This window comes from Eucyclogobius newberryi, unplaced genomic scaffold (genome assembly GCF_026437365.1).
Source record: "Eucyclogobius newberryi isolate DKJ021-1_F unplaced genomic scaffold, fEucNew1.0.hap1 SCAF_8, whole genome shotgun sequence".
In the NCBI taxonomy this organism is placed as follows: Eukaryota; Metazoa; Chordata; class Actinopteri; order Gobiiformes; family Gobiidae; genus Eucyclogobius; species Eucyclogobius newberryi.
In genome coordinates, this window is record NW_027316500.1 from 922,158 (window position 1) to 948,026 (window position 25,869).

The window sequence follows — 25,869 nt, forward strand, 5'->3', positions numbered from 1 at the left end:
GGGATTGTGGGTTTGAGTCCCATGATCATAGCCATTCAGCAGAGTGGCGCAGCGGTAGCGTGCTGGGCCCATAACCCAGAGGTCGATGGATCGAAACCATCCTCTGCTAGATTTTTTTTACTTGCATTATTGCGATTGTCAATCCAAATGAACCAAGCTAGTCAGTAATGTGTTGGATGATGGAAGCCGATCTTCAGCGCAAGCTCCCAGTTCCACATTTGCTTTGAATCTAGCAGCACATTTCTTTTTTCCATCCTATATTGTTATTTCTTTTTTGGGGAAAAGGATAGCTGAGTAGTGAAAGAAGATGTAGGTCAAAAAAGACCCATGAATAGACATTTTGAAGCAATTTGAGTCTATTATGGGTACATAACCCCATAAGCAATATGCACAGGATTCTAGCCTCCAAAATCCGGGATTGTGGATTTCAGGTCCATGGTCTAATAGGCTGAGCCACAAGGAAAATACTAATCACTAGACTTGTTGCACGTGGAATGGGCTTATATCTATTACATACAGAACTGTTCCTTAACTCTCAAGCATCAATGAGGCCTTCTTTATACGTCATAAGGCGCTGGTACAGCTAGCAGCCCGGTGTAAACGCTCTCTCTTTTTTCTCACACTTATTGTGCTTTATCTCCTATATTTTGTAAATATAGTTAGTAATTTTTTTTCTATTTTACTGTAGGATAGGGACACGCGCTGGAATCGTTTTTAATTCAACTGTTTTTGACTTTATTCGGCTGGATTGAGTGTTTTCGTCGTGTCGTGGCGATGTGTCTTGGCTCTGAGTCCCCCGGCTCCGGCCCCGCCCCCCGGCCGGCGCCGTACCGCGCTTACACAAAGGACGAACTAATGAAACTGCGGAGAACAGTCGTCTTACCCGGAGATCGTCACGTTATCCCGGCGGACATCCTAAGGAAAACGCAACGAAGCAGACGGGCTGGACGTAAACTCCGAGAGAAGAGAGGGACAAACAGGAAGTCGGTTCCCGCCGTAGTCATGGGTAACGTGAGGTCCCTTCAAAATAAAATGACGGAAATAGCGAGCCTCATGCGGTCCCAGAGGATTTATAGGGACAGCAGTGTCTTGATTTTCACAGAGACCTGGTTAACAGCAGAAATGCCAGACTCTATTGTAGGTTTGGACAATTTTCATCTGCTGCGGGCGGACAGAACGAGAGAATGCGGGAAGAAAAGATATATTATCTGCCCCGGGAGTTCTCACATGTGATTTCGATCGCAGTCTATGTGGCCCCGTCTGCCAATACTGAATATGCTTGTGAAGCACTGCTCTCCTGCACTTGTAGGCCGCAAACACAGCACCCACAGGCTCTCTCCCTCGTCTCTGGTGACTTTAACCACGCTTCTCCCTCTTCTGTTCTACCAACATACACCCAGTATGTTACCTGCCCCACCAGAAACAATAGAACATTGGACTTGTTTTTTGCCAACACCAAGGAGGCTTATTCCTCTTTCCCCCTCCCTCCCCTGGGCAGCTCGGACCACAACCTTGTACATCTGGGGCCTGTGTATGAACCCATCGTGCCCATGTGGGACAATAAAGGAATATCTTATCTTATCTTATCTGATCTGATCTGATCTGATCTGATCTGATCTGATCTGATCTGATCTGATCTGATCTGATCTTATCTGATCTGATCTGATCTGATCTTATCTTATCTTATCTTATCTTATCTTATCTTATCTTATCTTATCTTATCTTATCTTATCTTATCTTATCTTATCTTATCTTATCTTATCTTATCTTATCTTATCTTATCTTATTTACCATTAAATCAACTCTTACCTTCTTAAATCCTTCCCATATGGTCTAGCGGTTAGGATTCCTGGCTCTCATCCAGGTGGCCCGGGTTCAACTTCCGGTATGGGAATATCTAGTCTGTCCTGCTGGAACACTTGTAGCTGCATTATGTACAAGACTCGCTGTGGTTACGAGTACATTCAAGCTGGACGGAGGTGAAGAGAGGCATAGCAACATGGTATCGATTTGGGCGCAGCATGTGAAAATTTGTAATCAACCTTTAGCTTTTCTATGCATCTATAGACTAGCAGGTTGGTTGGTGTTTCTTTTTGGAGCATTTCTCTTAGACAAAGTGGGTCAGCGGTAGAGCGCATACTTTGCTTCATTTGGGATCAGTCATGTTTTCCAGCAATTCTTGACTGGACAAGCATATCTTGATTTTTTTTTATTGGTCTCACGCTTTCACTGTAATTTTCCAAAGATGCAGTATTGTGGTGGCCAGGTGGTCAAGCTGATGGGCAAGAAATCCATTGGCATTGCTTCATATTTCTTAGAACCCTGCTGGAAACATACCTTTCTCTTCCCCCTGACCAGCAAAGGATGCCACCTGCTTAACCCTTTAGGCGCCAGAGATTATGGATGAAATAAATGTATAAATAAAAAACTTCCTGAGATACAGAGAACTGAAGCCGGGGCACAGCTCTGGGTCGGCAGTGCCCCTGGAGGCCCGTAGAAGCTCCACACTCCAGTTGATTCTTGGATAAAAGGGCACCCAGCCGGTCTCGAACTCGCGTGAGGCGGAGCAGGGATCATCCACCCCGCTCACGGCCAGACTTTGCCCGGCCAGGGAGCACCTTCTGCGGGTCGGAGGCTCCGGGTCGGAGCCCCTGGAGCCTGGAGCCCTCACCGGGCCCCGAACTCGGCTGCCGGACGCAGTGCAGTGCCTCATGGATAAAAGGGCACCCAGCCGGTCTCGAACTCGCGTGAGGCGGAGCAGGGATCATCCACCCCGCACACGGCCAGACTTTGCCCGGCCAGGGAGCACCTTCTGCGGGTCGGAGGCTCCGGGTCGGAGCCCCTGGAGCCTGGAGCCCTCACCGGGCCCCGAACTCGGCTGCCGGAGGCAGTGCAGTGCCTCATGGATAAAAGGGCACCCAGCCGGTCTCGAACTCGCGTGAGGCGGAGCAGGGATCATCCACCCCGCACACGGCCAGACTTTGCCCGGCCAGGGAGCACCTTCTGCGGGTCGGAGGCTCCGGGTCGGAGCCCCTGGAGCCTGGAGCCCTCACCGGGCCCCGAACTCGGCTGCCGGAGGCAGTGCAGTGCCTCATGGATAAAAGGGCACCCAGCCGGTCTCGAACTCTCGTGAGGCGGAGCAGGGATCATCCACCCCGCACACGGCCAGACTTTGCCCGGCCAGGGAGCACCTTCTGCGGGTCGGAGGCTCCGGGTCGGAGCCCCTGGAGCCTGGAGCCCTCACCGGGCCCCGAACTCGGCTGCCGGAGGCAGTGCAGTGCCTCATGGATAAAAGGGCACCCAGCCGGTCTCGAACTCGCGTGAGGCGGAGCAGGGATCATCCACCCCGCACACGGCCAGACTTTGCCCGGCCAGGGAGCACCTTCTGCGGGTTGGAGGCTCCGGGTCGGAGCCCCTGGAGCCTGGAGCCCTCACCGGGCCCCGAACTCGGCTGCCGGAGGCAGTGCAGTGCCTCATGGATAAAAGGGCACCCAGCCGGTCTCGAACTCGCGTGAGGCGGAGCAGGGATCATCCACCCCGCACACGGCCAGACTTTGCCCGGGGAAGGGCCACTCTGGCTGGGCATGGCCCCCACTGAGCACCCCCTGGAACCCCTGGAGCCCCCGGAGCACCTCCAGAGCCACCCCCCACTCCTCCAGACTTTGCCCGGGGAAGGGCCACTCTGGCTGGGCATGGCCCCCACTGAGCACCCCCTGGAACCCCTGGAGCCCCCGGAGCACCTCCAGAGCCACCCCCCACTCCTCCAGACTCTGCCCGGGGAAGGGACACTCTGGCTGGGCATGGCCTCCACTGAGCACCCCCTGGAGCCCCCGGAGCACCTCCAGAGCCACCCCCCACTCCTCCAGACTCACCCCGGGGAAGGGCCACTCTGGCTGGGCATGGCCCCCACTGAGCACCCCCTGGAACCCCTGGAGCCCCCGGAGCACCTCCAGAGCCACCCCCCACTCCTCCAGACTCTGCCCGGGGAAGGGCCACTCTGGCTGGGCATGGCCTCCGCTGAGCACCCCCTGGAACCCCTGGAGCCCCCGGAGCACCTCCAGAGCCACCCCCCACTCCTCCAGACTCTGCCCGGGGAAGGGCCACTCTGGCTGGGCATGGCCTCCGCTGAGCACCCCCTGGAACCCCTGGAGCCCCCGGAGCACCTCCAGAGCCACCCCCCACTCCTCCAGACTCTGCCCGGGGAAGGGCCACTCTGGCTGGGCATGGCCTCCACTGAGCACCCCCTTGAGCCCCCGGAGCACCTCCAGAGCCACCCCCCACTTCTCCAGACTCTGCCCGGGGAAGGGACACTCTGGCTGGGCATGGCCTCCACTGAGCACCCCCTGGAGCCCCCGGAGCACCTCCAGAGCCACCCCCCACTCTCCCCAGACTATGCCCGGGGAAGGGCCACTCTGGCTGGGCATGGCCTCCGCCGAGCACCCCCTGGAACCCCTCCAGAGCCACCCCCCCCTCCTCCAGACTTTGCCCGGGGAAGGGCCACTCTGGCTGGGCATGGCCCCCACTGAGCACCCCCTGGAACCCCTGGAGCCCCCGGAGCACCTCCAGAGCCACCCCCCACTCCTCCAGACTCTGCCCGGGGAAGGGCCACTCTGGCTGGGCATGGCCTCCACTGAGCACCCCCTGGAGCCCCCGGAGCACCTCCAGAGCCACCCCCCACTCCTCCAGACTCAACCCGGGGAAGGGCCACTCTGGCTGGGCATGGCCCCCACTGAGCACCCCCTGGAACCCCTGGAGCCCCCGGAGCACCTCCAGAGCCACCCCCCAGTCTCCCCAGATTCTGCCCGGGGAAGGGCCACTCTGGCTGGGCATGGCCTCCACTGAGCACCCCCTGGAGCCCCCGGAGCACCTCCAGAGCCACCCCCCACTCCTCCAGACTCTGCCCGGGGAAGGGCCACTCTGGCTGGGCATGGCCTCCACTGAGCACCCCCTGGAGCCCCCGGAGCACCTCCAGAGCCACCCCCCACTCCTCCAGACTCTGCCCGGGGAAGGGACACTCTGGCTGGGCATGGCCTCCGCTGAGCACCCCATGGAACCCCTGGAGCCCCCGGAGCACCTCCAGAGCCACCCCCCACTCTTCCAGACTCTCCCCGGGGAAGGGACACTCTGGCTGGGCATGGCCTCCACTGAGCACCCCCTGGAGCCCCCGGAGCACCTCCAGAGCCACCCCCCACTCTCCCCAGACTATGCCCGGGGAAGGGCCACTCTGGCTGGGCATGGCCTCCGCCGAGCACCCCCTGGAACCCCTCCAGAGCCACCCCCCACTCCTCCAGACTTTGCCCGGGGAAGGGCCACTCTGGCTGGGCATGGCCCCCACTGAGCACCCCCTGGAACCCCTGGAGCCCCCGGAGCACCTCCAGAGCCACCCCCCACTCCTCCAGACTCTGCCCGGGGAAGGGACACTCTGGCTGGGCATGGCCTCCACTGAGCACCCCCTGGAGCCCCCGGGGCACCTCCAGAGCCACCCCCCACTCCTCCAGACTCACCCCGGGGAAGGGCCACTCTGGCTGGGCATGGCCCCCACTGAGCACCCCCTGGAACCCCTGGAGCCCCCGGAGCACATCCAGAGCCACCCCCCACTCCTCCAGACTCTGCCCGGGGAAGGGCCACTCTGGCTGGGCATGGCCTCCACTGAGCACCCCCTGGAGCCCCCGGAGCACCTCCAGAGCCACCCCCCACTCCTCCAGACTCACCCCGGGGAAGGGCCACTCTGGCTGGGCATGGCCTCCACTGAGCACCCCCTGGAGCCCCCGGAGCACCTCCAGAGCCACCCCCCACTCTCCCCAGATTCTGCCCGGGGAAGGGCCACTCTGGCTGGGCATGACCTCCACTTAGCACCCCCTTGAGCCCCCGGAGCACCTTCAGAGCCACCCCCCACTCCTCCAGACTCTGCCCGGGGAAGGGCCACTCTGGCTGGGCATGGCCTCCGCTGAGCACCCCCTGGAACCCCTGGAGCCCCCGGAGCACCTCCAGAGCCACCCCCCACTCCTCCAGACTCTGCCCGGGGAAGGGACACTCTGGCTGGGCATGGCCTCCGCTGAGCACCCCCTGGAACCCCTGGAGCCCCCGGAGCACCTCCAGAGCCACCCCCCACTCCTCCAGACTCTGCCCGGGGAAGGGCCACTCTGGCTGGGCATGGCCTCCATTGAGCACCCCCTGGAGCCCCCGGAGCACCTCCAGAGCCACCCCCCACTGCTCCAGACTCACCCCGGGGAAGGGCCACTCTGGCTGGGCATGGCCTCCACTGAGCACCCCCTTGAGCCCCCGGAGCACCTCCAGAGCCACCCCCCACTCCTCCAGACTCTGCCCGGGGAAGGGCCACTCTGGCTGGGCATAGCCTCCGCTGAGCACCCCCTGGAACCCCTGGAGCCCCCGGATCACCTCCAGAGCCACCCCCCACTCCTCCAGACTCTGCCCGGGGAAGGGACACTCTGGCTGGGCATGGCCTCCGCTGAGCACCCCCTGGAACCCCTGGAGCCCCCGGAGCACCTCCAGAGCCACCCCCCACTCCTCCAGACTCTGCCCGGGGAAGGGACACTCTGGCTGGGCATGGCCTCCACTGAGCACCCCCTGGAGCCCCCGGAGCACCTCCAGAGCCACCCCCCACTCTCCCCAGACTATGCCCGGGGAAGGGCCACTCTGGCTGGGCATGGCCTCCGCCGAGCACCCCCTGGAACCCCTCCAGAGCCACCCCCCACTCCTCCAGACTTTGCCCGGGGAAGGGCCACTCTGGCTGGGCATGGCCCCCACTGAGCACCCCCTGGAACCCCTGGAGCCCCCGGAGCACCTCCAGAGCCACCCCCCACTCCTCCAGACTCTGCCCGGGGAAGGGCCACTCTGGCTGGGCATGGCCTCCACTGAGCACCCCCTGGAGCCCCCGGAGCACCTCCAGAGCCACCCCCCACTCCTCCAGACTCACCCCGGGGAAGGGCCACTCTGGCTGGGCATGGCCCCCACTGAGCACCCCCTGGAACCCCTGGAGCCCCCGGAGCACCTCCAGAGCCACCCCCCACTCTCCCCAGATTCTGCCCGGGGAAGGGCCACTCTGGCTGGGCATGACCTCCACTTAGCACCCCCTTGAGCCCCCGGAGCACCTTCAGAGCCACCCCCCACTCCTCCAGACTCTGCCCGGGGAAGGGCCACTCTGGCTGGGCATGGCCTCCGCTGAGCACCCCCTGGAACCCCTGGAGCCCCCGGAGCACCTCCAGAGCCACCCCCCACTCCTCCAGACTCTGCCCGGGGAAGGGCCACTCTGGCTGGGCATGGCCCCCACTGAGCACCCCCTGGAACCCCTGGAGCACCTCCAGAGCCACCCCCCACTCTCCCCAGACTATGCTCGGGGAAGGGCCACTCTGGCTGGGCATGGCCTCCGCCGAGCACCCCCCTGGAATCCCTGGAGCCCCTCCAGAGCCACCCCCCACTCCTCCAGACTCACCCCGGGGAAGGGCAACTCTGGCTGGGCATGGCCCCCACTGAGCACCCCCTGGAACCCCTGGAGCCCCCGGAGCACCTCCAGAGCCACCCCCCACTCTCCCCAGATTCTGCCCGGGGAAGGGCCACTCTGGCTGGGCATGGCCTCCGCCGAGCACCCCCTGGAACCCCTGGAGCCCCTCCAGAGCCACCCCGCATTCCCCCAAACTCAGTATGGGGACGGGCCACTCTTCCCCGGGTTGCAGGCTCTGGGACTCCGGGGATGACCACCGGGGACCAGGCCCTCCCTTCGAACCCGGGGACCCACACTTAAGCACCCCCACACGGGCTACACACCCTTGTTTCAGCCCCCTGGAGGTCCGTGCCCTTGGTACTATACCATGGAAGTCCGTGCCCTTGGTACTCCGACTGGAGTACCAAGGGAACGGCCCAGCACTCACCACAGAGGCTCGCGCCGGCCCCGGCCCACCTTTCGTCCCCGGGTACCCACACTTAAGCACCCCAACACGAGCTACACACCCTTGGTGCAGCCCCCTGGAAGTCCGTGCCCTTGGTACTCTGAGCCACTTTAAAAGATAAAAAGCACCAGGACCCCAAGGCCCTGGCTCCCCTGTCCCCTACACCACACTTGGAGGCAGGGCCCTTGCCCTCCACTGGCTGCCCCCGCGCCCAATGTACTCCATAACCGAAGAAGAGAGGGGGACCCGGAGGCCGGCCTACTAGGGTAACAGGTTTAATTTAGAGCCGGGGCTCTGGACCACAAATGCCAACAACCCCGCAGTGCGCAGGAGCCTTCGAAGCTGGATGAAACCAGAACGGGGCCCTACGATGGCGGTGACCAGCCAGTTGATAGCAAAGTGAGCCCTGGACAGGAGCTGCATTTGACAAACTCAGAGACGAGGAAGGGACCGGAGTCGGACCAAATATATCATCTGGCGCTGTGTCCAGCGTGAGGGTGAGCCAGCGCAAATCAGGACCACAAATGCCAACAACCCCGCAGTGCGCAGGAGCCTTCGAAGCTGGATGAAACCAGAACGGGGCCCTACGATGGCGGTGACCAGCCAGTTGATAGCAAAGTGAGCCCTGGACAGGCGCTGCATTTGACAAACTCAGAGACGAGGAAGGGACCGGAGTCGGACCAAATATATCATCTGGCGCTGTGTCCAGCGTAAGGGTGAGCCAGCGCAAATCAGGACCACAAATGCCAACAACCCCGCAGTGCGCAGGAGCCTTCGAAGCTGGATGAAACCAGAACGGGGCCCTACGATGGCGGTGACCAGCCAGTTGATAGCAAAGTGAGCCCTGGACAGGCGCTGCATTTGACAAACTCAGAGACGAGGAAGGGACCGGAGTCGGACCAAATATATCATCTGGCGCTGTGTCCAGCGTAAGGGTGAGCCAGCGCAAATCAGGACCACAAATGCCAACAACCCCGCAGTGCGCAGGAGCCTTCGAAGCTGGATGAAACCAGAACGGGGCCCTACGATGGCGGTTACCAGCCAGTTGATAGCAAAGTGAGCCCTGGACAGGCGCTGCATTTGACAAACTCAGAGACGAGGAAGGGACCGGAGTCGGACCAAATATATCATCTGGCGCTGTGTCCAGCGTAAGGGTGAGCCAGCGCAAATCAGGACCACAAATGCCAACAACCCCGCAGTGCGCAGGAGCCTTCGAAGCTGGATGAAACCAGAACGGGGCCCTACGATGGCGGTGACCAGCCAGTTGATAGCAAAGTGAGCCCTGGACAGGCGCTGCATTTGACAAACTCAGAGACGAGGAAGGGACCGGAGTCGGACCAAATATATCATCTGGCGCTGTGTCCAGCGTAAGGGTGAGCCAGCGCAAATCAGGACCACAAATGCCAACAACCCCGCAGTGCGCAGGAGCCTTCGAAGCTGGATGAAACCAGAACGGGGCCCTACGATGGCGGTGACCAGCCAGTTGATAGCAAAGTGAGCCCTGGACAGGCGCTGCATTTGACAAACTCAGAGACGAGGAAGGGACCGGAGTCGGACCAAAAATATGCGCCGGCCCTGCCCCCCGCCCCGCGCAGAGCCATCGGACACGTTGAGGCTGAAGGGGACTGGCGCAGAGCCCTTGGGCCCAGGGGCTAAGCGCAGCCATCATCCTTCAAGCCGCGCCTCCTGCTGCGCGGGGGTGAGTGACAATGGGCTCGGACTGTGGTTCCGTCGGACGCGTTGAGGCTGAAGGAGACTGGCGCAGAGCCCCTGTAACAGGGGCTAAGCGCAGCCATCATCCTCCAAGCCGCGCGTCCTTCAGTGCGGGGGTGAGTGACAGTGGGCCTGGACTGTTGTTCCACCGGACGCGTTGAGGCTGAAGGGGCGTTGAGGCTGAAGGGGACTGGCTCAGAGCCCCTGGCACAGGGGCTAAGCACAGCCATCATCCTTCAAGCCGCGCGTCCTTCAGTGCGGGGGTGAGTGACAGAGGGCCTGGACTGTTGTTCCACCGGATGCGTTGAGGCTGAAGGGGACTGGTGCAGAACCCCTGTGCCAGGGGCTAAGCGCAGCCATCATCCTCCAAGCCGCGCGTCCTTCTGCGCAGGGGTGAGTGACAATGGACCCGGACTGTGTTCCCACCGGACGCGTTGAGGCTGAAGGGGACTGGCTCAGAGCCCCTGGCACAGGGGCTAAGCGCAGCCATCATCCTTCAAGCCGCGCGTCCTTCAGTGCGGGGGTGAGTGACGGTCCCATCTCCGGAGACAAGGGGCCAGGCGCGGGGGAAGCCAGTCAGACTGAAGCCCCGCGCCTGGTGGGACCTCTGTCTCGGCCTCGCTTCCAACGTGTCCGGCGTGAGGTTAGCCGGAGCAAACCACAGCCGCAAAATGTAAACAAACCCGCAGTGCGCAGGAGCCTTCGAAGCTGGATAAAACCAGAACGGGGCCCTACGATGGCGGGTCTTGAGTGCCAATAGACCAAGCTCTTTGTCTGGTATACATAGAACCATGATTTGTACCATTTTCATGGTTGATTCATGGATGATCCCTGCTCCGCCTCACGCGAGTTGGACGGCTGGGTGCCTTTTATCCATGAGGCACTGCACTGCCTCCGGCAGCCGAGTTCGGGGCCCGGTGAGGGCTCCAGGCTCCAGGGGCTCCGACCCGGAGCCTCCGACCCGCAGAAGGTGCTCCCTGGCCGGGCAAAGTCTGGCCGTGTGCGGGGTGGATGGCCCTGGGTCTGGGCGGCGGTAAGATCACGGAGCGGGTCACCTCCGCGTACAGCCCGTGGTCAGCGTGACACCGTGCTCTGCCCCGAGCAATCAGAGCAAACAGGAAGCTTCTGGAAGTGCCCGGGAGTCTGGTAAAATCAAGCCGAAAATAGACCCTCTCATGCCGGGTCTGAGCGGCGCTTAGAGCCCGGAGGAGCGCGGAGCGCGGGGCTCCATTCAGAGCCTCCGTGATCCGCCTTACAACCAGCTCTCACCTCCGCGTACAGCCCGTGGTCAGCGTGACACCGTGCTCTGCCCCGAGCAATCAGAGCAAACAGGAAGCTTCTGGAAGTGCCCGGGAGTCTGGTAAAATCAAGCCGAAAATAGACCCTCTCATGCCGGGTCTGAGCGGCGCTTAGAGCCCGGAGGAGCGCGGAGCGCGGGGCTCCATTCAGAGCCTCCGTGATCCGCCTTACAACCAGCTCTCACCTCCGCGTACAGCCCGTGGTCAGCGTGACACCGTGCTCTGCCCCGAGCAATCAGAGCAAACAGGAAGCTTCTGGAAGTGCCCGGGAGTCTGGTAAAATCAAGCCGAAAATAGACCCTCTCATGCCGGGTCTGAGCGGCGCTTAGAGCCCGGAGGAGCGCGGGGCTCCATTCAGAGCCTCCGTGATCCGCCTTACAACCAGCTCTCACCTCCACGTACAGCCCGTGGTCAGCGTGACACCGTGCTCTGCCCCGAGCAATCAGAGCAAACAGGAAGCTTCTGGAAGTGCCCGGGAGTCTGGTAAAATCAAGCCGAAAATAGACCCTCTCATGCCGGGTCTGAGCGGCGCTTAGAGCCCGGAGGAGCGCGGAGCGCGGGGCTCCATTCAGAGCCTCCGTGATCCGACGCTCACCTCCGCACCTCCGAACCATGACTTGACATTACGGCTGTGAAGGAGCCTTGGAAGCTGGATAAAACCAGAACGGGGCCCATCGATCGCGGTTCTCGTGTGCCCGTCAAACGAGCTCCTTGCCCGGTAGCCGCACAACCAGGAAATGTACCTGTTTCGATTGCGAAAAACGTCATTCTCAAAAACCGCCCGCCCCTCCCTCCCAGCATTACCATTTTGCACATTCCGCGTGAGAGCAGCGTAAGAATTTCTCGGGAGCAGCGTGATTTAGCCCGGGAATCTTGAGCTGAACGCTTATTCCCACGAGCCCAAAAAACGACTAAGTCCAACGGTATATAGTGTACTATTGCCGAAAAACGACAGAGTCGCTCGGGTATAGTGTACTATTGCCGAAAAATGACAGAGTCTTTTCAGGTATAGTGTACTATTTCGGTTTTTACTCTAAGTCCCTCAGGGGCATATGGTGCTATACTCTGATGGTCAGATCACCTCCAGGCCCCAGGGGAGTGCTTTTCTGGGGGCAAACAGTGCACTGATGATGGGGGATTATTTCATTTTGCTCATTTTGGTGTTTTTTCACATTTTAACCCATTTTCACCCCTTTTGCTCACAACTTCATACTACGGCCCGGAAAAACTACAGAGTCCCTCGGGTATAGTGTACTATTGCCGAAAAACGACAGAGTCCCTCGGGTATAGTGTACTATTGCCGAAAAACGACAGAGTCCCTCGGGTATAGTGTACTATTGCCGAAAAACGACAGAGTCCCTCGGGTATAGTGTACTATTGCCGAAAAACGACAGAGTCCCTCGGGTATAGTGTACTATTGCCGAAAAACGACAGAGTCCCTCGGGTATAGTGTACTATTGCCGAAAAACGACAGAGTCCCTCGGGTATAGTGTACTATTGGCTGGAAGCTCGGTTTTTTTTCTAAGTCCAGCAGGGGTATATGGTACTATATTCTGGTGGTCAGATCACCTCCAGGCCCCAGGGGAGTGCTTTTCTGGGGGCAAACTGTGCACTGATGATGGGGGATTATTTCATTTTGCTCATTTTGGTGTTTTTTCACATTTTAACCCATTTTCACCCCTTTTGCTCACATCTTCAAACTCGGGCCCTGATTACAAGTTCTGACCAAATGATGACAAACACGGTTTTTATTATGTATTTTTTTCATTTTTTTTATTTTTCCAACTTATACATCCATCATTGGTGCCAGGCAGGTTGTGGAGAAAGCAGTGAAGAAAGGAGAGAGCCATCACAGAAAAGATGTCCATCCAGGGTCAAGGTACCCTGCACTTTTACATATCCAAATGACAGCATTTAAAGTTTTTTAGCGTATGGTATCTCTCGTTGCATGGAACCGCACAGAGGCCAACGCCACACTGACGGCACCTGTACTTTGTTTGCCGCCTGCCTTTGGTACGAGAGCGGTCAGAGCACACGGCGCAGTCTGGACGTCCCTCTGCTTGACAAAGCCAATGACGCTCTGTGAGTCTCTGTGGCATTTCACTTTCCGGTCTTGAGCGCCTTTCTTGTTTTTTGGAGTGATCAGCCAGTAATGCATCAATAATGTTCTGAATGTAAACCTTTAAAGGTTTGTGTGGGCCTGGAGTGGATTTGGTGTATATGATGTGTGAGTTGACAATACTTATGCTTATAATGGCATTGAATATGCGATGATACCATTTCCGGGACCTGTGTGGAAAGAGGTATGTCTTCATCCTCTGGTCAGCAGTGTCCACTCCACCCATGTAGGCGTTGTACTGGTCGACACATACAGGTCTTTTGATGTCACGGAAGCCAGTGTCATCTGTCTTGGATCGGATCCTCCTCTGAACACAATCATTTCCATGGACTGTGGACAACATGGTGAGACGTTTAGTATCGTGCCAAGCACAAGCCAGGAGTTTTCCCTTTCTGCAAAAAACTGGGTCATCTCCTTTTTTCAGCTGTAAGACACTTTTACCAAGGCATTTTGGCATCCCCAACCTGGTAATCCTTACCGTCCCACACAGTCCAGTTTCCAAATCTGCTAATTCATTTGCAATTACAGGCGAGGTATAGTAACTGTCCATGTAAATCTCGTGTCCTTTGCCCGTAAAGGGAGAAACCAACTCACGGACAACTGCGTGTGTTGCACTGATGTTGCTTGCATTATTTTTGTACTGTCCAGTGTGCATTGACCAGCGCAAAACATACCCTGAACAGCTTTCACTCAGGGCATACACTCTATAGCCATATTTGTCAGGTTTATTCGGAGAGTAACATTTTAGTGAAGATCTCCCCTTGAAAGCTATTGTCATTTCATCTAAAGAAAGCTCCTTGATTGGACTGTAAACTGCTGCAAATTTGGGAATAATCAAATCTATTATTGGGCGGACTTTGAACAGTTTATCGTGCCCGGGCTCGCCTGTTCTCACATAATCATTATTGTTGACAAAATGAAAGAACGAAAGAATGATTTCAAATCTGTTTCTTGACATTACATTTCCAAATCCAGGCGTTTGTGTAAGCCAAAATGTTCCCCAGTAATCCTCGATTTCAGGTTTCTCAACAAGGCCCATGGAGAGATGCAAAGCGAAGAAAGCTTTCATTTCGGTGACTGATACATCATACCACTCAAGAAATCTTGAATGTGGCTTCAGAATCATAGGTGCCATACACTGATGTGCATATCTATTTGTTTCATCAGTAATGAAAGTCCAAAACTGATCGGTCAGAAAGAGTGACAGAATATCAAATGGATTAGCATCCGTCAGATCCATCTCTCCTGTGTAGCCAACTGGGTCTTCAAAAGGTTTGATCCATGCCTCAAATACCTCGACCTCTCTCAGCATGTCCCAGCTCTCATCCACCGGGCAAGTTTTACTGCAGCCACTGGTTCCACTGGTTCCTCGCCTCCGTCTGTCCTTTGCACCTGTCCGTTGTTTCGAAGTCCCTTCATCTCCACTTGGAAATCCATCGTCACTCTCGGGGAGATAATACCCTTCAGAGTCAGAATCTGCTGTAAATTGCATGCCACGTGTACTTCCTCCAGCCATTTTTTTCCTTACCGGATCTGCCCTGGATCATACCTGGCTAATAAAGGGAAGTTGCACCGAACCGACCAATGACTGAAGTGATTCATTTTCTACTATTATTTCATTAATTTCCTTGTACGGTAAAGTTGCATTTCTGAGACTTTGGCGCTTAAAGGGTTAGAAGCTACTCCAACCTGTTTCAGCTAGATATTCAGTGACCAATATTACCTCATAGATTTTGCCTGCTATACCTCTTCCAATCGTCCCTGGGTGGGCTCGAACGACCAACCTCCCGGTTAACAGCCGAGCGCGCTGGCCAATTGCGCCACAGAGACAAACAGCCCGCTCAATAAAATATTTGCGAGTCGACAAGCCGCAATATCTTTTTTTTTAAAGAGAGCCAGCAACATTCGAAAGTTCAGCCCCTGTCCAATCAACTGTGTTTAATGGAGAGCGAGGGCATCAATCTTTCTACCTTTGAGCTAAATCCCCTGTACCAATGTAGCTATAAAAAAACTGGAAGTCTTTCAATCAATCGACTCTCGCCAATTTATTGCGCACTCAATATCCTGCAGTTAATCTGGATATTGAGGAAAAATTGCAAGATAATGTTATTTGACATAATGCCGATGTATTTGCTTACTTTTTCAAGCACACTTGGCAATTGAACCTCGTTCAGCAGTGCCTTTCATCAGATAGTAAAGCGAGCAGATTTTCCATTGTAAAAAAAGTAGTATGTTCTCTCACCATTAGCGACTCTGGTGGGACTGGAACCCACAACCTTTGAATGCCCTTACAAATTATGCCTAGAAGTCCAATGCGCTATCCATTGCGCCACAGAGCCCATACATCCTTCCATGATGCTCATTTCCACAAACGCAAAACACGGTTTTCATCCAAAATGGGTCCACATCAGTCATTCCTTGCCAACAAACTGAGAATCAAAAAGTGAAAAGAGTGCAGTTAATCTGTGTGTGCAGGGATACTTTTCCATCTTATTCCAATTTGTAACAGCAGCGCATTTTCTGTCGTTGTAAATGATTTGCATGCTTGAATGGACAACTGAGTAGTAGTAGGTTTGAGATGGGCCGGTAATTATTTAGCACTGTGGCATCAAGACTGCTCTTCTTTAAGACAGGCTTAATGACTGCAGTTTTAAGGATTGTAATGGCAGAAAATGGGTCATGTCATGTCATTCTAATGTTGTTTTAGGCCATGACATGTCACGGAATTAATATCTTTGTTGTTCTCCTGTGTGCAGATGGGATAAGAATATGAGGTCCTGATTATACTGAATATCTACTGTCCGGCGCCTCTTAATCATCAATTAATGCGTCAGGACCGGATTCAGTGTGGAAATGGTCTTTGATTAAACCTCTGAAGAGAGAGCTGAACCGTCACGGACGTGATAGTCTGGTCTATCTCTTTTTGAGCTGATTTGGGTTGTGATTATGTTATGTTTGTTACCACCTATAAAAGGTGTACTTTGTAACTTGTAAAGTTAGGTAGGGACAGAACGAACTTGTCTTAGGGAAAGTGAGGGTGTTTATCCACTGTGCACGTGAATAAACTTCCACCTTTTGAGAGAGACCGAGAGACTCTGTTTCTGCTTCAAGTTATTGCCTGGTTACTCTTTACTTGATCATTGTTTACAGGAAACTGCCGTAACAGGATCTTGGGAAAATTCCAGATCCAAGCAACATGTTGACTTTTTGATTGATTGGAGCCAACAGACTGCTCACCATAGACTTTAAAAATCTAGTAGGCAATGCATAAAGGCAGCATGTAGTGGAACTCAGACTTGTGGTGATCTCTTGGAAAGTTTTGTCAGCCACAAATGCAAAATGGGTTAACTCCAGTTGTCTAGCTGGCTGCGTGCTTGTTATCTGCAAATAATGGTATTTTTAATGTTCTGAACTGAGTCTTGCAAAGAAGACTGCAAACTCATTGCACCTGGAGAAATACAGAAACCATCAAAGTAACATTTACCACACTGTAATTTGAAATATTAACCCGCTTTGTCATTAGCAGGTCCAGAGTGTGCCCTTTGCCCTTGGTGGGGCCACTCAGGTGCTGAGTAAGACCAAAGCTTCTGAGGACAGCGCCAAACTCTTTAGAAGAAGACGAGGTTGAGCGGGACGTGAAGGAAGGAGGGAACAGTCACTCACGTACGGGAAACTCCTACCAACCAGTGGCCAGCCTATAGCACACTGGGATTCTGTGGTATTTGAACCAAATTTAGCAGTTCCTTTCATCAGTTAATAACACAAGCAGGCTTTCCTATTTACCAATGTAGATAACAGGGGTTACAACAGTGACTCTGGTGGGTCTCGAACTCACAGCCTTTGAATGCCTTTGCAACTTTTGTCTGATTCCCCTTTTTCACAAAAGCAAAACAGTCATCCAAAAACGGTCTACATCAATCAATCAATCCTTACCATCAAACTGAGAAACAAGGAGTGAAAAGAGTGCATTTACTCTGTTTATTCAGGGATACTTTTCAATCTCTAATTAAAAAATGTAAAAGAGCTCTTTCAGTGATAAGTTTTTCTGTACATGTAAACAACTGATTTGCTTGAAAGGCTGTCATGAAGGCACTGCTGGGATTTGAACCCAGGATCTCCTGTTTACTAGACAGGCACTTTGACCATCTAAGCCACAGCGCCTCTTAAAAGCTACTCCAACCTGTTTCAGCTAGATATTCAGTGACCAATATTACCTCATAGATTTTGCCTGCTATACCTCTTCCAATCGTCCCTGGGTGGGCTCGAACCACCAACCTCCTGGTTAACAGCCGAGCGCGCTGGCCAATTGCGCCACAGAGACAAACAGCCCGCTCAATAAAATATTTGCGAGTCGACAAGCCGCAATATCTTTTTTTTTAAAGAGAGCCAGCAACATTCGAAAGTTCAGCCCCTGTCCAATCAACTGTGTTTAATGGAGAGCGAGGGCATCAATTTTTCTACCTTTGAGCTAAATCCCCTGTACCAATGTAGCTATAAAAAAACTGGAAGTCTTTCAATCAATCGACTCTCGCCAATTTATTGCGCACTCAATATACTGCAGTTAATCTGGATATTGAGGAAAAATTGCAAGATAATGTTATTTGACATAATGCCGATGTATTTGCTTACTTTCTCAAGCACACTTGGCAATTGAACCTCGTTCAGCAGTGCCTTTCATCAGATAGTAAAGCGAGCAGATTTTCCATTGTAAAAAAACTAGTATGTTCTCTCACCATTAGCGACTCTGGTGGGACTCGAACCCACAACCTTTGAATGCCCTTGCAAATTATGCCTAGAAGTCCAATGCGTTATCCATTGCGCCACAGAGCCCATACATACTTCCATGATGCTCATTTCCACAAACGCAAAACACGGTTTTCATCCAAAATGGGTCCACATCAGTCATTCCTTGCCAACAAACTGAGAATCAAAAAGTGAAAAGAGTGCAGTTAATCTGTGTGTGCAGGGATACTTTTCCATCTTATTCCAATTTGTAACAGCAGCGCATTTTCTGTCGTTGTAAATAATTTGCATGCTTGAATGGACAACTGAGTAGTAGTAGGTTTGAGATGGGCCGGTAATTATTTAGCACTGTGGCATCAAGACTGCTCTTCTTTAAGACAGGCTTAATGACTGCAGTTTTAAGGATCTTGGGAAAATTCCAGATCCAAGCAACATGTTGACTTTTTGATTGATTGGAGCCAACAGACTGCTCACCATAGACTTTAAAAATCTAGTAGGCAATGCATAAAGGCAGCATGTAGTGGAACTCAGACTTGTGGTGATCTCTTGGAAAGTTTTGTCAGCCACAAATGCAAAATGGGTTAACTCCAGTTGTCTAGCTGGCTGCGTGCTTGTTATCTGCAAATAATGGTATTTTTAATGTTCTGAACTGAGTCTTGCAAAGAAGACTGCAAACTCATTGCACCTGGAGAAATACAGAAACCATCAAAGTAACATTTACCACACTGTAATTTGAAATATTAACCCGCTTTGTCATTAGCAGGCCCAGAGTGTGCCCTTTGCCCTTGGTGGGGCCACTCAGGTGCTGAGTAAGACCAAAGCTTCTGAGGACAGCGCCAAACTCTTTAGAAGAAGACGAGGTTGAGCGGGACGTGAAGGAAGGAAGGAACAGTCACTCACGTACGGGAAACTCCTACCAAGCAGTGGCCAGCCTATAGCACACTGGGATTCTGTGGTATTTGAACCAAATTTAGCAGTTCCTTTCATCAGTTAATAACACAAGCAGGCTTTCCTATTTACCAATGTAGATAACAGGGGTTACAACAGTGACTCTGGTGGGTCTCGAACTCACAGCCTTTGAATGCCTTTGCAACTTTTGTCTGATTCCCCTTTTTCACAAAAGCAAAACAGTCATCCAAAAACGGTCTACATCAATCAATCAATCCTTACCATCAAACTGAGAAACAAGGAGTGAAAAGAGTGCATTTACTCTGTTTATTCAGGGATACTTTTCAATCTCTAATTAAAAAATGTAAAAGAGCTCTTTCAGTGATAAGTTTTCTGTACATGTAAACAACTGATTTGCTTGAAAGGCTGTCATGAAGGCACTGTTGGGATTTGAACCCAGGATCTCCTGTTTACTAGACAGGCACTATGACCATCTAAGCCACAGCGCCTCTTAAAAGCTACTCCAACCTGTTTCAGCTAGATATTCAGTGACCAATATTACCTCATAGATTTTGCCTGCTATACCTCTTCCAATCGTCCCTGGGTGGGCTCGAACCACCAACCTCCCGGTTAACAGCCGAGCGCGCTGGCCAATTGCGCCACAGAGACAAACAGCCCGCTCAATAAAATATTTGCGAGTCGACAAGCCGCAATATCTTTTTTTTTAAAGAGAGCCAGCAACATTCGAAAGTTCAGCCCCTGTCCAATCAACTGTGTTTAATGGAGAGCGAGGGCATCAATCTTTCTACCTTTGAGCTAAATCCCCTGTACCAATGTAGCTATAAAAAAACTGGAAGTCTTTCAATCAATCGACTCTCGCCAATTTATTGCGCACTCAATATCCTGCAGTTAATCTGGATATTGAGGGAAAATTGCAAGATAATGTTATTTGACATAATGCCGATGTATTTGCTTACTTTTTCAAGCACACTTGGCAATTGAACCTCGTTCAGCAGTGCCTTTCATCAGATAGTAAAGCGAGCAGATTTTCCATTGTAAAAAAACTAGTATGTTCTCTCACCATTAGCGACTCTAGTGACTCGAACCCACAACCTTTGAATGCCCTTGCAAATTATGCCTAGAAGTCCAATGCGTTATCCATTGCGCCACAGAGCCCATACATCCTTCCATGATGCTCATTTCCACAAACGCAAAACACGGTTTTCATCCAAAATGGGTCCACATCAGTCATTCCTTGCCAACAAACTGAGAATCAAAAAGTGAAAAGAGTGCAGTTAATCTGTGTGTGCAGGGATACTTTTCCATCTTATTCCAATTTGTAACAGCAGCGCATTTTCTGTCGTTGTAAATAATTTGCATGCTTGAATGGACAACTGAGTAGTAGTAGGTTTGAGATGGGCCGGTAATTATTTAGCACTGTGGCATCAAGACTGCTCTTCTTTAAGACAGGCTTAATGACTGCAGTTTTAAGGATCTTGGGAAAATTCCAGATCCAAGCAACATGTTGACTTTTTGATTGATTGGAGCCAACAGACTGCTCACCATAGACTTTAAAAATCTAGTAGGCAATGCATAAAGGCAGCATGTAGTGGAACTCAGACTTGTGGTGATCTCTTGGAAAGTTTTGTCAGCCACAAATGCAAAATGGGTTAACTCCAGTTGTCTAGCTGGCTGCGTGCTTGTTATCTGCAAATAATGGTATTTTTAATGTTCTGAACTGAGTCTTGCAAAGAAGACTGCAAACTCATTGCACCTGGAGAAATACAGAAACCATCAAAGTAACATTTACCACACTGTAATTTGAAATATTAACCCGCTTTGTCATTAGCAGGCCCAGAGTGTGCCCTTTGCCCTTGGTGGGGCCACTCAGGTGCTGAGTAAGACCAAAGCTTCTGAGGACAGCGCCAAACTCTTTAGAAGAAGACGAGGTTGAGCGGGACGTGAAGGAAGGAAGGAACAGTCACTCACGTACGGGAAACTCCTACCAAGCAGTGGCCAGCCTATAGCACACTGGGATTCTGTGGTATTTGAACCAAATTTAGCAGTTCCTTTCATCAGTTAATAACACAAGCAGGCTTTCCTATTTACCAATGTAGATAACAGGGGTTACAACAGTGACTCTGGTGGGTCTCGAACTCACAGCCTTTGAATGCCTTTGCAACTTTTGTCTGATTCCCCTTTTTCACAAAAGCAAAACAGTCATCCAAAAACGGTCTACATCAATCAATCAATCAATCCTTACCATCAAACTGAGAAACAAGGAGTGAAAAGAGTGCATTTACTCTGTTTATTCAGGGATACTTTTCAATCTCTAATTAAAAAATGTAAAAGAGCTCTTTCAGTGATAAGTTTTCTGTACATGTAAACAACTGATTTGCTTGAAAGGCTATCATGAAGGCACTGTTGGGATTTGAACCCAGGATCTCCTGTTTACTAGACAGGCACTTTGACCATCTAAGCCACAGCGCCTCTTAAAAGCTACTCCAACCTGTTTCAGCTAGATATTCAGTGACCAATATTACCTCATAGATTTTGCCTGCTATACCTCTTCCAATCGTCCCTGGGTGGGCTCGAACCACCAACCTCCCGGTTAACAGCCGAGCGCGCTGGCCAATTGCGCCACAGAGACAAACAGCCCGCTCAATAAAATATTTGCGAGTCGACAAGCCGCAATATCTTTTTTTTTAAAGAGAGCCAGCAACATTCGAAAGTTCAGCCCCTGTCCAATCAACTGTGTTTAATGGAGAGCGAGGGCATCAATCTTTCTACCTTTGAGCTAAATCCCCTGTACCAATGTAGCTATAAAAAAACTGGAAGTCTTTCAATCAATCGACTCTCGCCAATTTATTGCGCACTCAATATCCTGCAGTTAATCTGGATATTGAGGGAAAATTGCAAGATAATGTTATTTGACATAATGCCGATGTATTTGCTTACTTTTTCAAGCACACTTGGCAATTGAACCTCGTTCAGCAGTGCCTTTCATCAGATAGTAAAGCGAGCAGATTTTCCATTGTAAAAAAACTAGTATGTTCTCTCACCATTAGCGACTCTGGTGGGACTCGAACCCACAACCTTTGAATGCCCTTGCAAATTATGCCTAGAAGTCCAATGCGTTATCCATTGCGCCACAGAGCCCATACATCCTTCCATGATGCTCATTTCCACAAACGCAAAACATGGTTTTCATCCAAAATGGGTCCACATCAGTCATTCCTTGCCAACAAACTGAGAATCAAAAAGTGAAAAGAGTGCAGTTAATCTGTGTGTGCAGGGATACTTTTCCATCTTATTCCAATTTGTAACAGCAGCGCATTTTCTGTCGTTGTAAATAATTTGCATGCTTGAATGGACAACTGAGTAGTAATAGGTTTGAGATGGGCCGGTAATTATTTAGCACTGTGGCATCAAGACTGCTCTTCTTTAAGACAGGCTTAATGACTGCAGTTTTAAGGATCTTGGGAAAATTCCAGATCCAAGCAACATGTTGACTTTTTGATTGATTGGAGCCAACAGACTGCTCACCATAGACTTTAAAAATCTAGTAGGCAATGCATAAAGGCAGCATGTAGTGGAACTCAGACTTGTGGTGATCTCTTGGAAAGTTTTGTCAGCCACAAATGCAAAATGGGTTAACTCCAGTTGTCTAGCTGGCTGCGTGCTTGTTATCTGCAAATAATGGTATTTTTAATGTTCTGAACTGAGTCTTGCAAAGAAGACTGCAAACTCATTGCACCTGGAGAAATACAGAAACCATCAAAGTAACATTTACCGCACTGTAATTTGAAATATTAACCCGCTTTGTCATTAGCAGGTCCAGAGTGTGCCCTTTGCCCTTGGTGGGGCCACTCAGGTGCTGAGTAAGACCAAAGCTTCTGAGGACAGCGCCAAACTCTTTAGAAGAAGACGAGGTTGAGCGGGACGTGAAGGAAGGAAGGAACAGTCACTCACGTACGGGAAACTCCTACCAAGCAGTGGCCAGCCTATAGCACACTGGGATTCTGTGGTAATTGAACCAAATTTAGCAGTTCCTTTCATCAGTTAATAACACAAGCAGGCTTTCCTATTTACCAATGTAGATAACAGGGGTTACAGCAGTGACTCTGGTGGGTCTCGAACTCACAGCCTTTGAATGCCTTTGCAACTTTTGTCTGATTCCCCTTTTTCACAAAAGCAAAACAGTCATCCAAAAACGGTCTACATCAATCAATCAATCCTTACCATCAAACTGAGAAACAAGGAGTGAAAAGAGTGCATTTACTCTGTTTATTCAGGGATACTTTTCAATCTCTAATTAAAAAATGTAAAAGAGCTCTTTCAGTGATAAGTTTTTCTGTACATGTAAACAACTGATTTGCTTGAAAGGCTATCATGAAGGCACTGTTGGGATTTGAACCCAGGATCTCCTGTTTACTAGACAGGCACTTTGACCATCTAAGCCACAGCGCCTCTTAAAAGCTACTCCAACCTGTTTCAGCTAGATATTCAGTGACCAATATTACCTCATAGATTTTGCCTGCTATACCTCTTCCAATCGTCCCTGGGTGGGCTCGAACCACCAACCTCCCGGTTAACAGCCGAGCGCGCTGGCCAATTGCGCCACAGAGACAAACAGCCCGCTCAATAAAATATTTGCGAGTCGACAAGCCGCAATATCTTTTTTTTAAAAGAGAGCCAGCAACATTCGAAAGTTCAGCCCCTGTCCAATCAACTGTGTTTAATGGAGAGCGAGGGCATCAATCTTTCTACCTTTGAGCTAAATCCCCTGTACCAATGTAGCTATAAAAAAACTGGAAGTCTTTCAATCAATCGACTCTCGCCAATTTATTGCGCACTCAATATCCTGCAGTTAATCTGGATATTGAGGGAAAATTGCAAGATAATGTTATTTGACATAATGCCGATGTATTTGCTTACTTTTTCAAGCACACTTGGCAATTGAACCTCGTTCAGCAGTGCCTTTCATCAGATAGTAAAGCGAGCAGATTTTCCATTGTAAAAAAACTAGTATGTTCTCTCACCATTAGCGACTCTGGTGGGACTCGAACCCACAACCTTTGAATGCCCTTGCAAATTATGCCTAGAAGTCCAATGCGTTATCCATTGCGCCACAGAGCCCATACATCCTTCCATGATGCTCATTTCCACAAACGCAAAACACGGTTTTCATCCAAAATGGGTCCACATCAGTCATTCCTTGCCAACAAACTGAGAATCAAAAAGTGAAAAGAGTGCAGTTAATCTGTGTGTGCAGGGATACTTTTCCATCTTATTCCAATTTGTAACAGCAGCGCATTTTCTGTCGTTGTAAATAATTTGCATGCTTGAATGGACAACTGAGTAGTAATAGGTTTGAGATGGGCCGGTAATTATTTAGCACTGTGGCATCAAGACTGCTCTTCTTTAAGACAGGCTTAATGACTGCAGTTTTAAGGATCTTGGGAAAATTCCAGATCCAAGCAACATGTTGACTTTTTGATTGATTGGAGCCAACAGACTGCTCACCATAGACTTTAAAAATCTAGTAGGCAATGCATAAAGGCAGCATGTAGTGGAACTCAGACTTGTGGTGATCTCTTGGAAAGTTTTGTCAGCCACAAATGCAAAATGGGTTAACTCCAGTTGTCTAGCTGGCTGCGTGCTTGTTATCTGCAAATAATGGTATTTTTAATGTTCTGAACTGAGTCTTGCAAAGAAGACTGCAAACTCATTGCACCTGGAGAAATACAGAAACCATCAAAGTAACATTTACCGCACTGTAATTTGAAATATTAACCCGCTTTGTCATTAGCAGGTCCAGAGTGTGCCCTTTGCCCTTGGTGGGGCCACTCAGGTGCTGAGTAAGACCAAAGCTTCTGAGGACAGCGCCAAACTCTTTAGAAGAAGACGAGGTTGAGCGGGACGTGAAGGAAGGAAGGAACAGTCACTCACGTACGGGAAACTCCTACCAAGCAGTGGCCAGCCTATAGCACACTGGGATTCTGTGGTAATTGAACCAAATTTAGCAGTTCCTTTCATCAGTTAATAACACAAGCAGGCTTTCCTATTTACCAATGTAGATAACAGGGGTTACAGCAGTGACTCTGGTGGGTCTCGAACTCACAGCCTTTGAATGCCTTTGCAACTTTTGTCTGATTCCCCTTTTTCACAAAAGCAAAACAGTCATCCAAAAACGGTCTACATCAATCAATCAATCCTTACCATCAAACTGAGAAACAAGGAGTGAAAAGAGTGCATTTACTCTGTTTATTCAGGGATACTTTTCAATCTCTAATTAAAAAATGTAAAAGAGCTCTTTCAGTGATAAGTTTTTCTGTACATGTAAACAACTGATTTGCTTGAAAGGCTATCATGAAGGCACTGTTGGGATTTGAACCCAGGATCTCCTGTTTACTAGACAGGCACTTTGACCATCTAAGCCACAGCGCCTCCTAAAAGCTACTCCAACCTGTTTCAGCTAGATATTCAGTGACCAATATTACCTCATAGATTTTGCCTGCTATACCTCTTCCAATCGTCCCTGGGTGGGCTCGAACCACCAACCTCCCGGTTAACAGCCGAGCGCGCTGGCCAATTGCGCCACAGAGACAAACAGCCCGCTCAATAAAATATTTGCGAGTCGACAAGCCGCAATATCTTTTTTTTTAAAGAGAGCCAGCAACATTCGAAAGTTCAGCCCCTGTCCAATCAACTGTGTTTAATGGAGAGCGAGGGCATCAATCTTTCTACCTTTGAGCTAAATCCCCTGTACCAATGTAGCTATAAAAAAACTGGAAGTCTTTCAATCAATCGACTCTCGCCAATTTATTGCGCACTCAATATCCTGCAGTTAATCTGGATATTGAGGGAAAATTGCAAGATAATGTTATTTGACATAATGCCGATGTATTTGCTTACTTTTTCAAGCACACTTGGCAATTGAACCTCGTTCAGCAGTGCCTTTCATCAGATAGTAAAGCGAGCAGATTTTCCATTGTAAAAAAACTAGTATGTTCTCTCACCATTAGCGACTCTGGTGGGACTCGAACCCAAAACCTTTGAATGCCATTGCAAATTATGCCTAGAAGTCCAATGCGTTATCCATTGCGCCACAGAGCCCATACATTCTTCCATGATGCTCATTTCCACAAACGCAAAACACGGTTTTCATCCAAAATGGGTCCACATCAGTCATTCCTTG

At 51.3% G+C, this 25,869-nt stretch overlaps 16 non-coding genes across 16 annotated transcripts; 2 read left to right on the forward strand and 14 right to left on the reverse strand.

The window, feature by feature from the left end:
- The first annotated feature begins 37 nt into the window (after nucleotides 1-37).
- trnam-cau (transfer RNA methionine (anticodon CAU)) lies at nucleotides 38-109 on the forward strand. Its single transcript has one exon. It is a non-coding gene; the product is annotated as a tRNA-Met (tRNA).
- A 1,713-nt stretch (nucleotides 110-1,822) lies between these two features.
- Nucleotides 1,823-1,894, forward strand: trnae-cuc (transfer RNA glutamic acid (anticodon CUC)). Its single transcript has one exon. It is a non-coding gene; the product is annotated as a tRNA-Glu (tRNA).
- A 13,391-nt stretch (nucleotides 1,895-15,285) lies between these two features.
- trnar-ucu (transfer RNA arginine (anticodon UCU)) lies at nucleotides 15,286-15,376 on the reverse strand. Its single transcript is given in 2 exon segments — nucleotides 15,286-15,321; nucleotides 15,340-15,376. It is a non-coding gene; the product is annotated as a tRNA-Arg (tRNA).
- Nucleotides 15,377-17,124: 1,748 nt separating this feature from the next.
- On the reverse strand, nucleotides 17,125-17,198 carry trnat-agu (transfer RNA threonine (anticodon AGU)). The gene has a single exon. It is a non-coding gene; the product is annotated as a tRNA-Thr (tRNA).
- A 578-nt stretch (nucleotides 17,199-17,776) lies between these two features.
- On the reverse strand, nucleotides 17,777-17,867 carry trnar-ucu (transfer RNA arginine (anticodon UCU)). Its single transcript is given in 2 exon segments — nucleotides 17,777-17,812; nucleotides 17,831-17,867. It is a non-coding gene; the product is annotated as a tRNA-Arg (tRNA).
- A 1,236-nt stretch (nucleotides 17,868-19,103) lies between these two features.
- On the reverse strand, nucleotides 19,104-19,177 carry trnat-agu (transfer RNA threonine (anticodon AGU)). Its single transcript has one exon. It is a non-coding gene; the product is annotated as a tRNA-Thr (tRNA).
- Nucleotides 19,178-19,263: 86 nt separating this feature from the next.
- On the reverse strand, nucleotides 19,264-19,337 carry trnan-guu (transfer RNA asparagine (anticodon GUU)). The gene has a single exon. It is a non-coding gene; the product is annotated as a tRNA-Asn (tRNA).
- A 1,747-nt stretch (nucleotides 19,338-21,084) lies between these two features.
- trnat-agu (transfer RNA threonine (anticodon AGU)) lies at nucleotides 21,085-21,158 on the reverse strand. The gene has a single exon. It is a non-coding gene; the product is annotated as a tRNA-Thr (tRNA).
- An 86-nt stretch (nucleotides 21,159-21,244) lies between these two features.
- On the reverse strand, nucleotides 21,245-21,318 carry trnan-guu (transfer RNA asparagine (anticodon GUU)). The gene has a single exon. It is a non-coding gene; the product is annotated as a tRNA-Asn (tRNA).
- A 418-nt stretch (nucleotides 21,319-21,736) lies between these two features.
- trnar-ucu (transfer RNA arginine (anticodon UCU)) lies at nucleotides 21,737-21,827 on the reverse strand. Its single transcript is given in 2 exon segments — nucleotides 21,737-21,772; nucleotides 21,791-21,827. It is a non-coding gene; the product is annotated as a tRNA-Arg (tRNA).
- Nucleotides 21,828-23,064: 1,237 nt separating this feature from the next.
- On the reverse strand, nucleotides 23,065-23,138 carry trnat-agu (transfer RNA threonine (anticodon AGU)). Its single transcript has one exon. It is a non-coding gene; the product is annotated as a tRNA-Thr (tRNA).
- Nucleotides 23,139-23,224: 86 nt separating this feature from the next.
- Nucleotides 23,225-23,298, reverse strand: trnan-guu (transfer RNA asparagine (anticodon GUU)). The gene has a single exon. It is a non-coding gene; the product is annotated as a tRNA-Asn (tRNA).
- A 418-nt stretch (nucleotides 23,299-23,716) lies between these two features.
- trnar-ucu (transfer RNA arginine (anticodon UCU)) lies at nucleotides 23,717-23,807 on the reverse strand. The gene is given in 2 exon segments: nucleotides 23,717-23,752; nucleotides 23,771-23,807. It is a non-coding gene; the product is annotated as a tRNA-Arg (tRNA).
- A 1,237-nt stretch (nucleotides 23,808-25,044) lies between these two features.
- On the reverse strand, nucleotides 25,045-25,118 carry trnat-agu (transfer RNA threonine (anticodon AGU)). The gene has a single exon. It is a non-coding gene; the product is annotated as a tRNA-Thr (tRNA).
- An 86-nt stretch (nucleotides 25,119-25,204) lies between these two features.
- Nucleotides 25,205-25,278, reverse strand: trnan-guu (transfer RNA asparagine (anticodon GUU)). The gene has a single exon. It is a non-coding gene; the product is annotated as a tRNA-Asn (tRNA).
- Nucleotides 25,279-25,696: 418 nt separating this feature from the next.
- trnar-ucu (transfer RNA arginine (anticodon UCU)) lies at nucleotides 25,697-25,787 on the reverse strand. The gene is given in 2 exon segments: nucleotides 25,697-25,732; nucleotides 25,751-25,787. It is a non-coding gene; the product is annotated as a tRNA-Arg (tRNA).
- Between the last annotated feature and the right edge of the window lie 82 nt (nucleotides 25,788-25,869).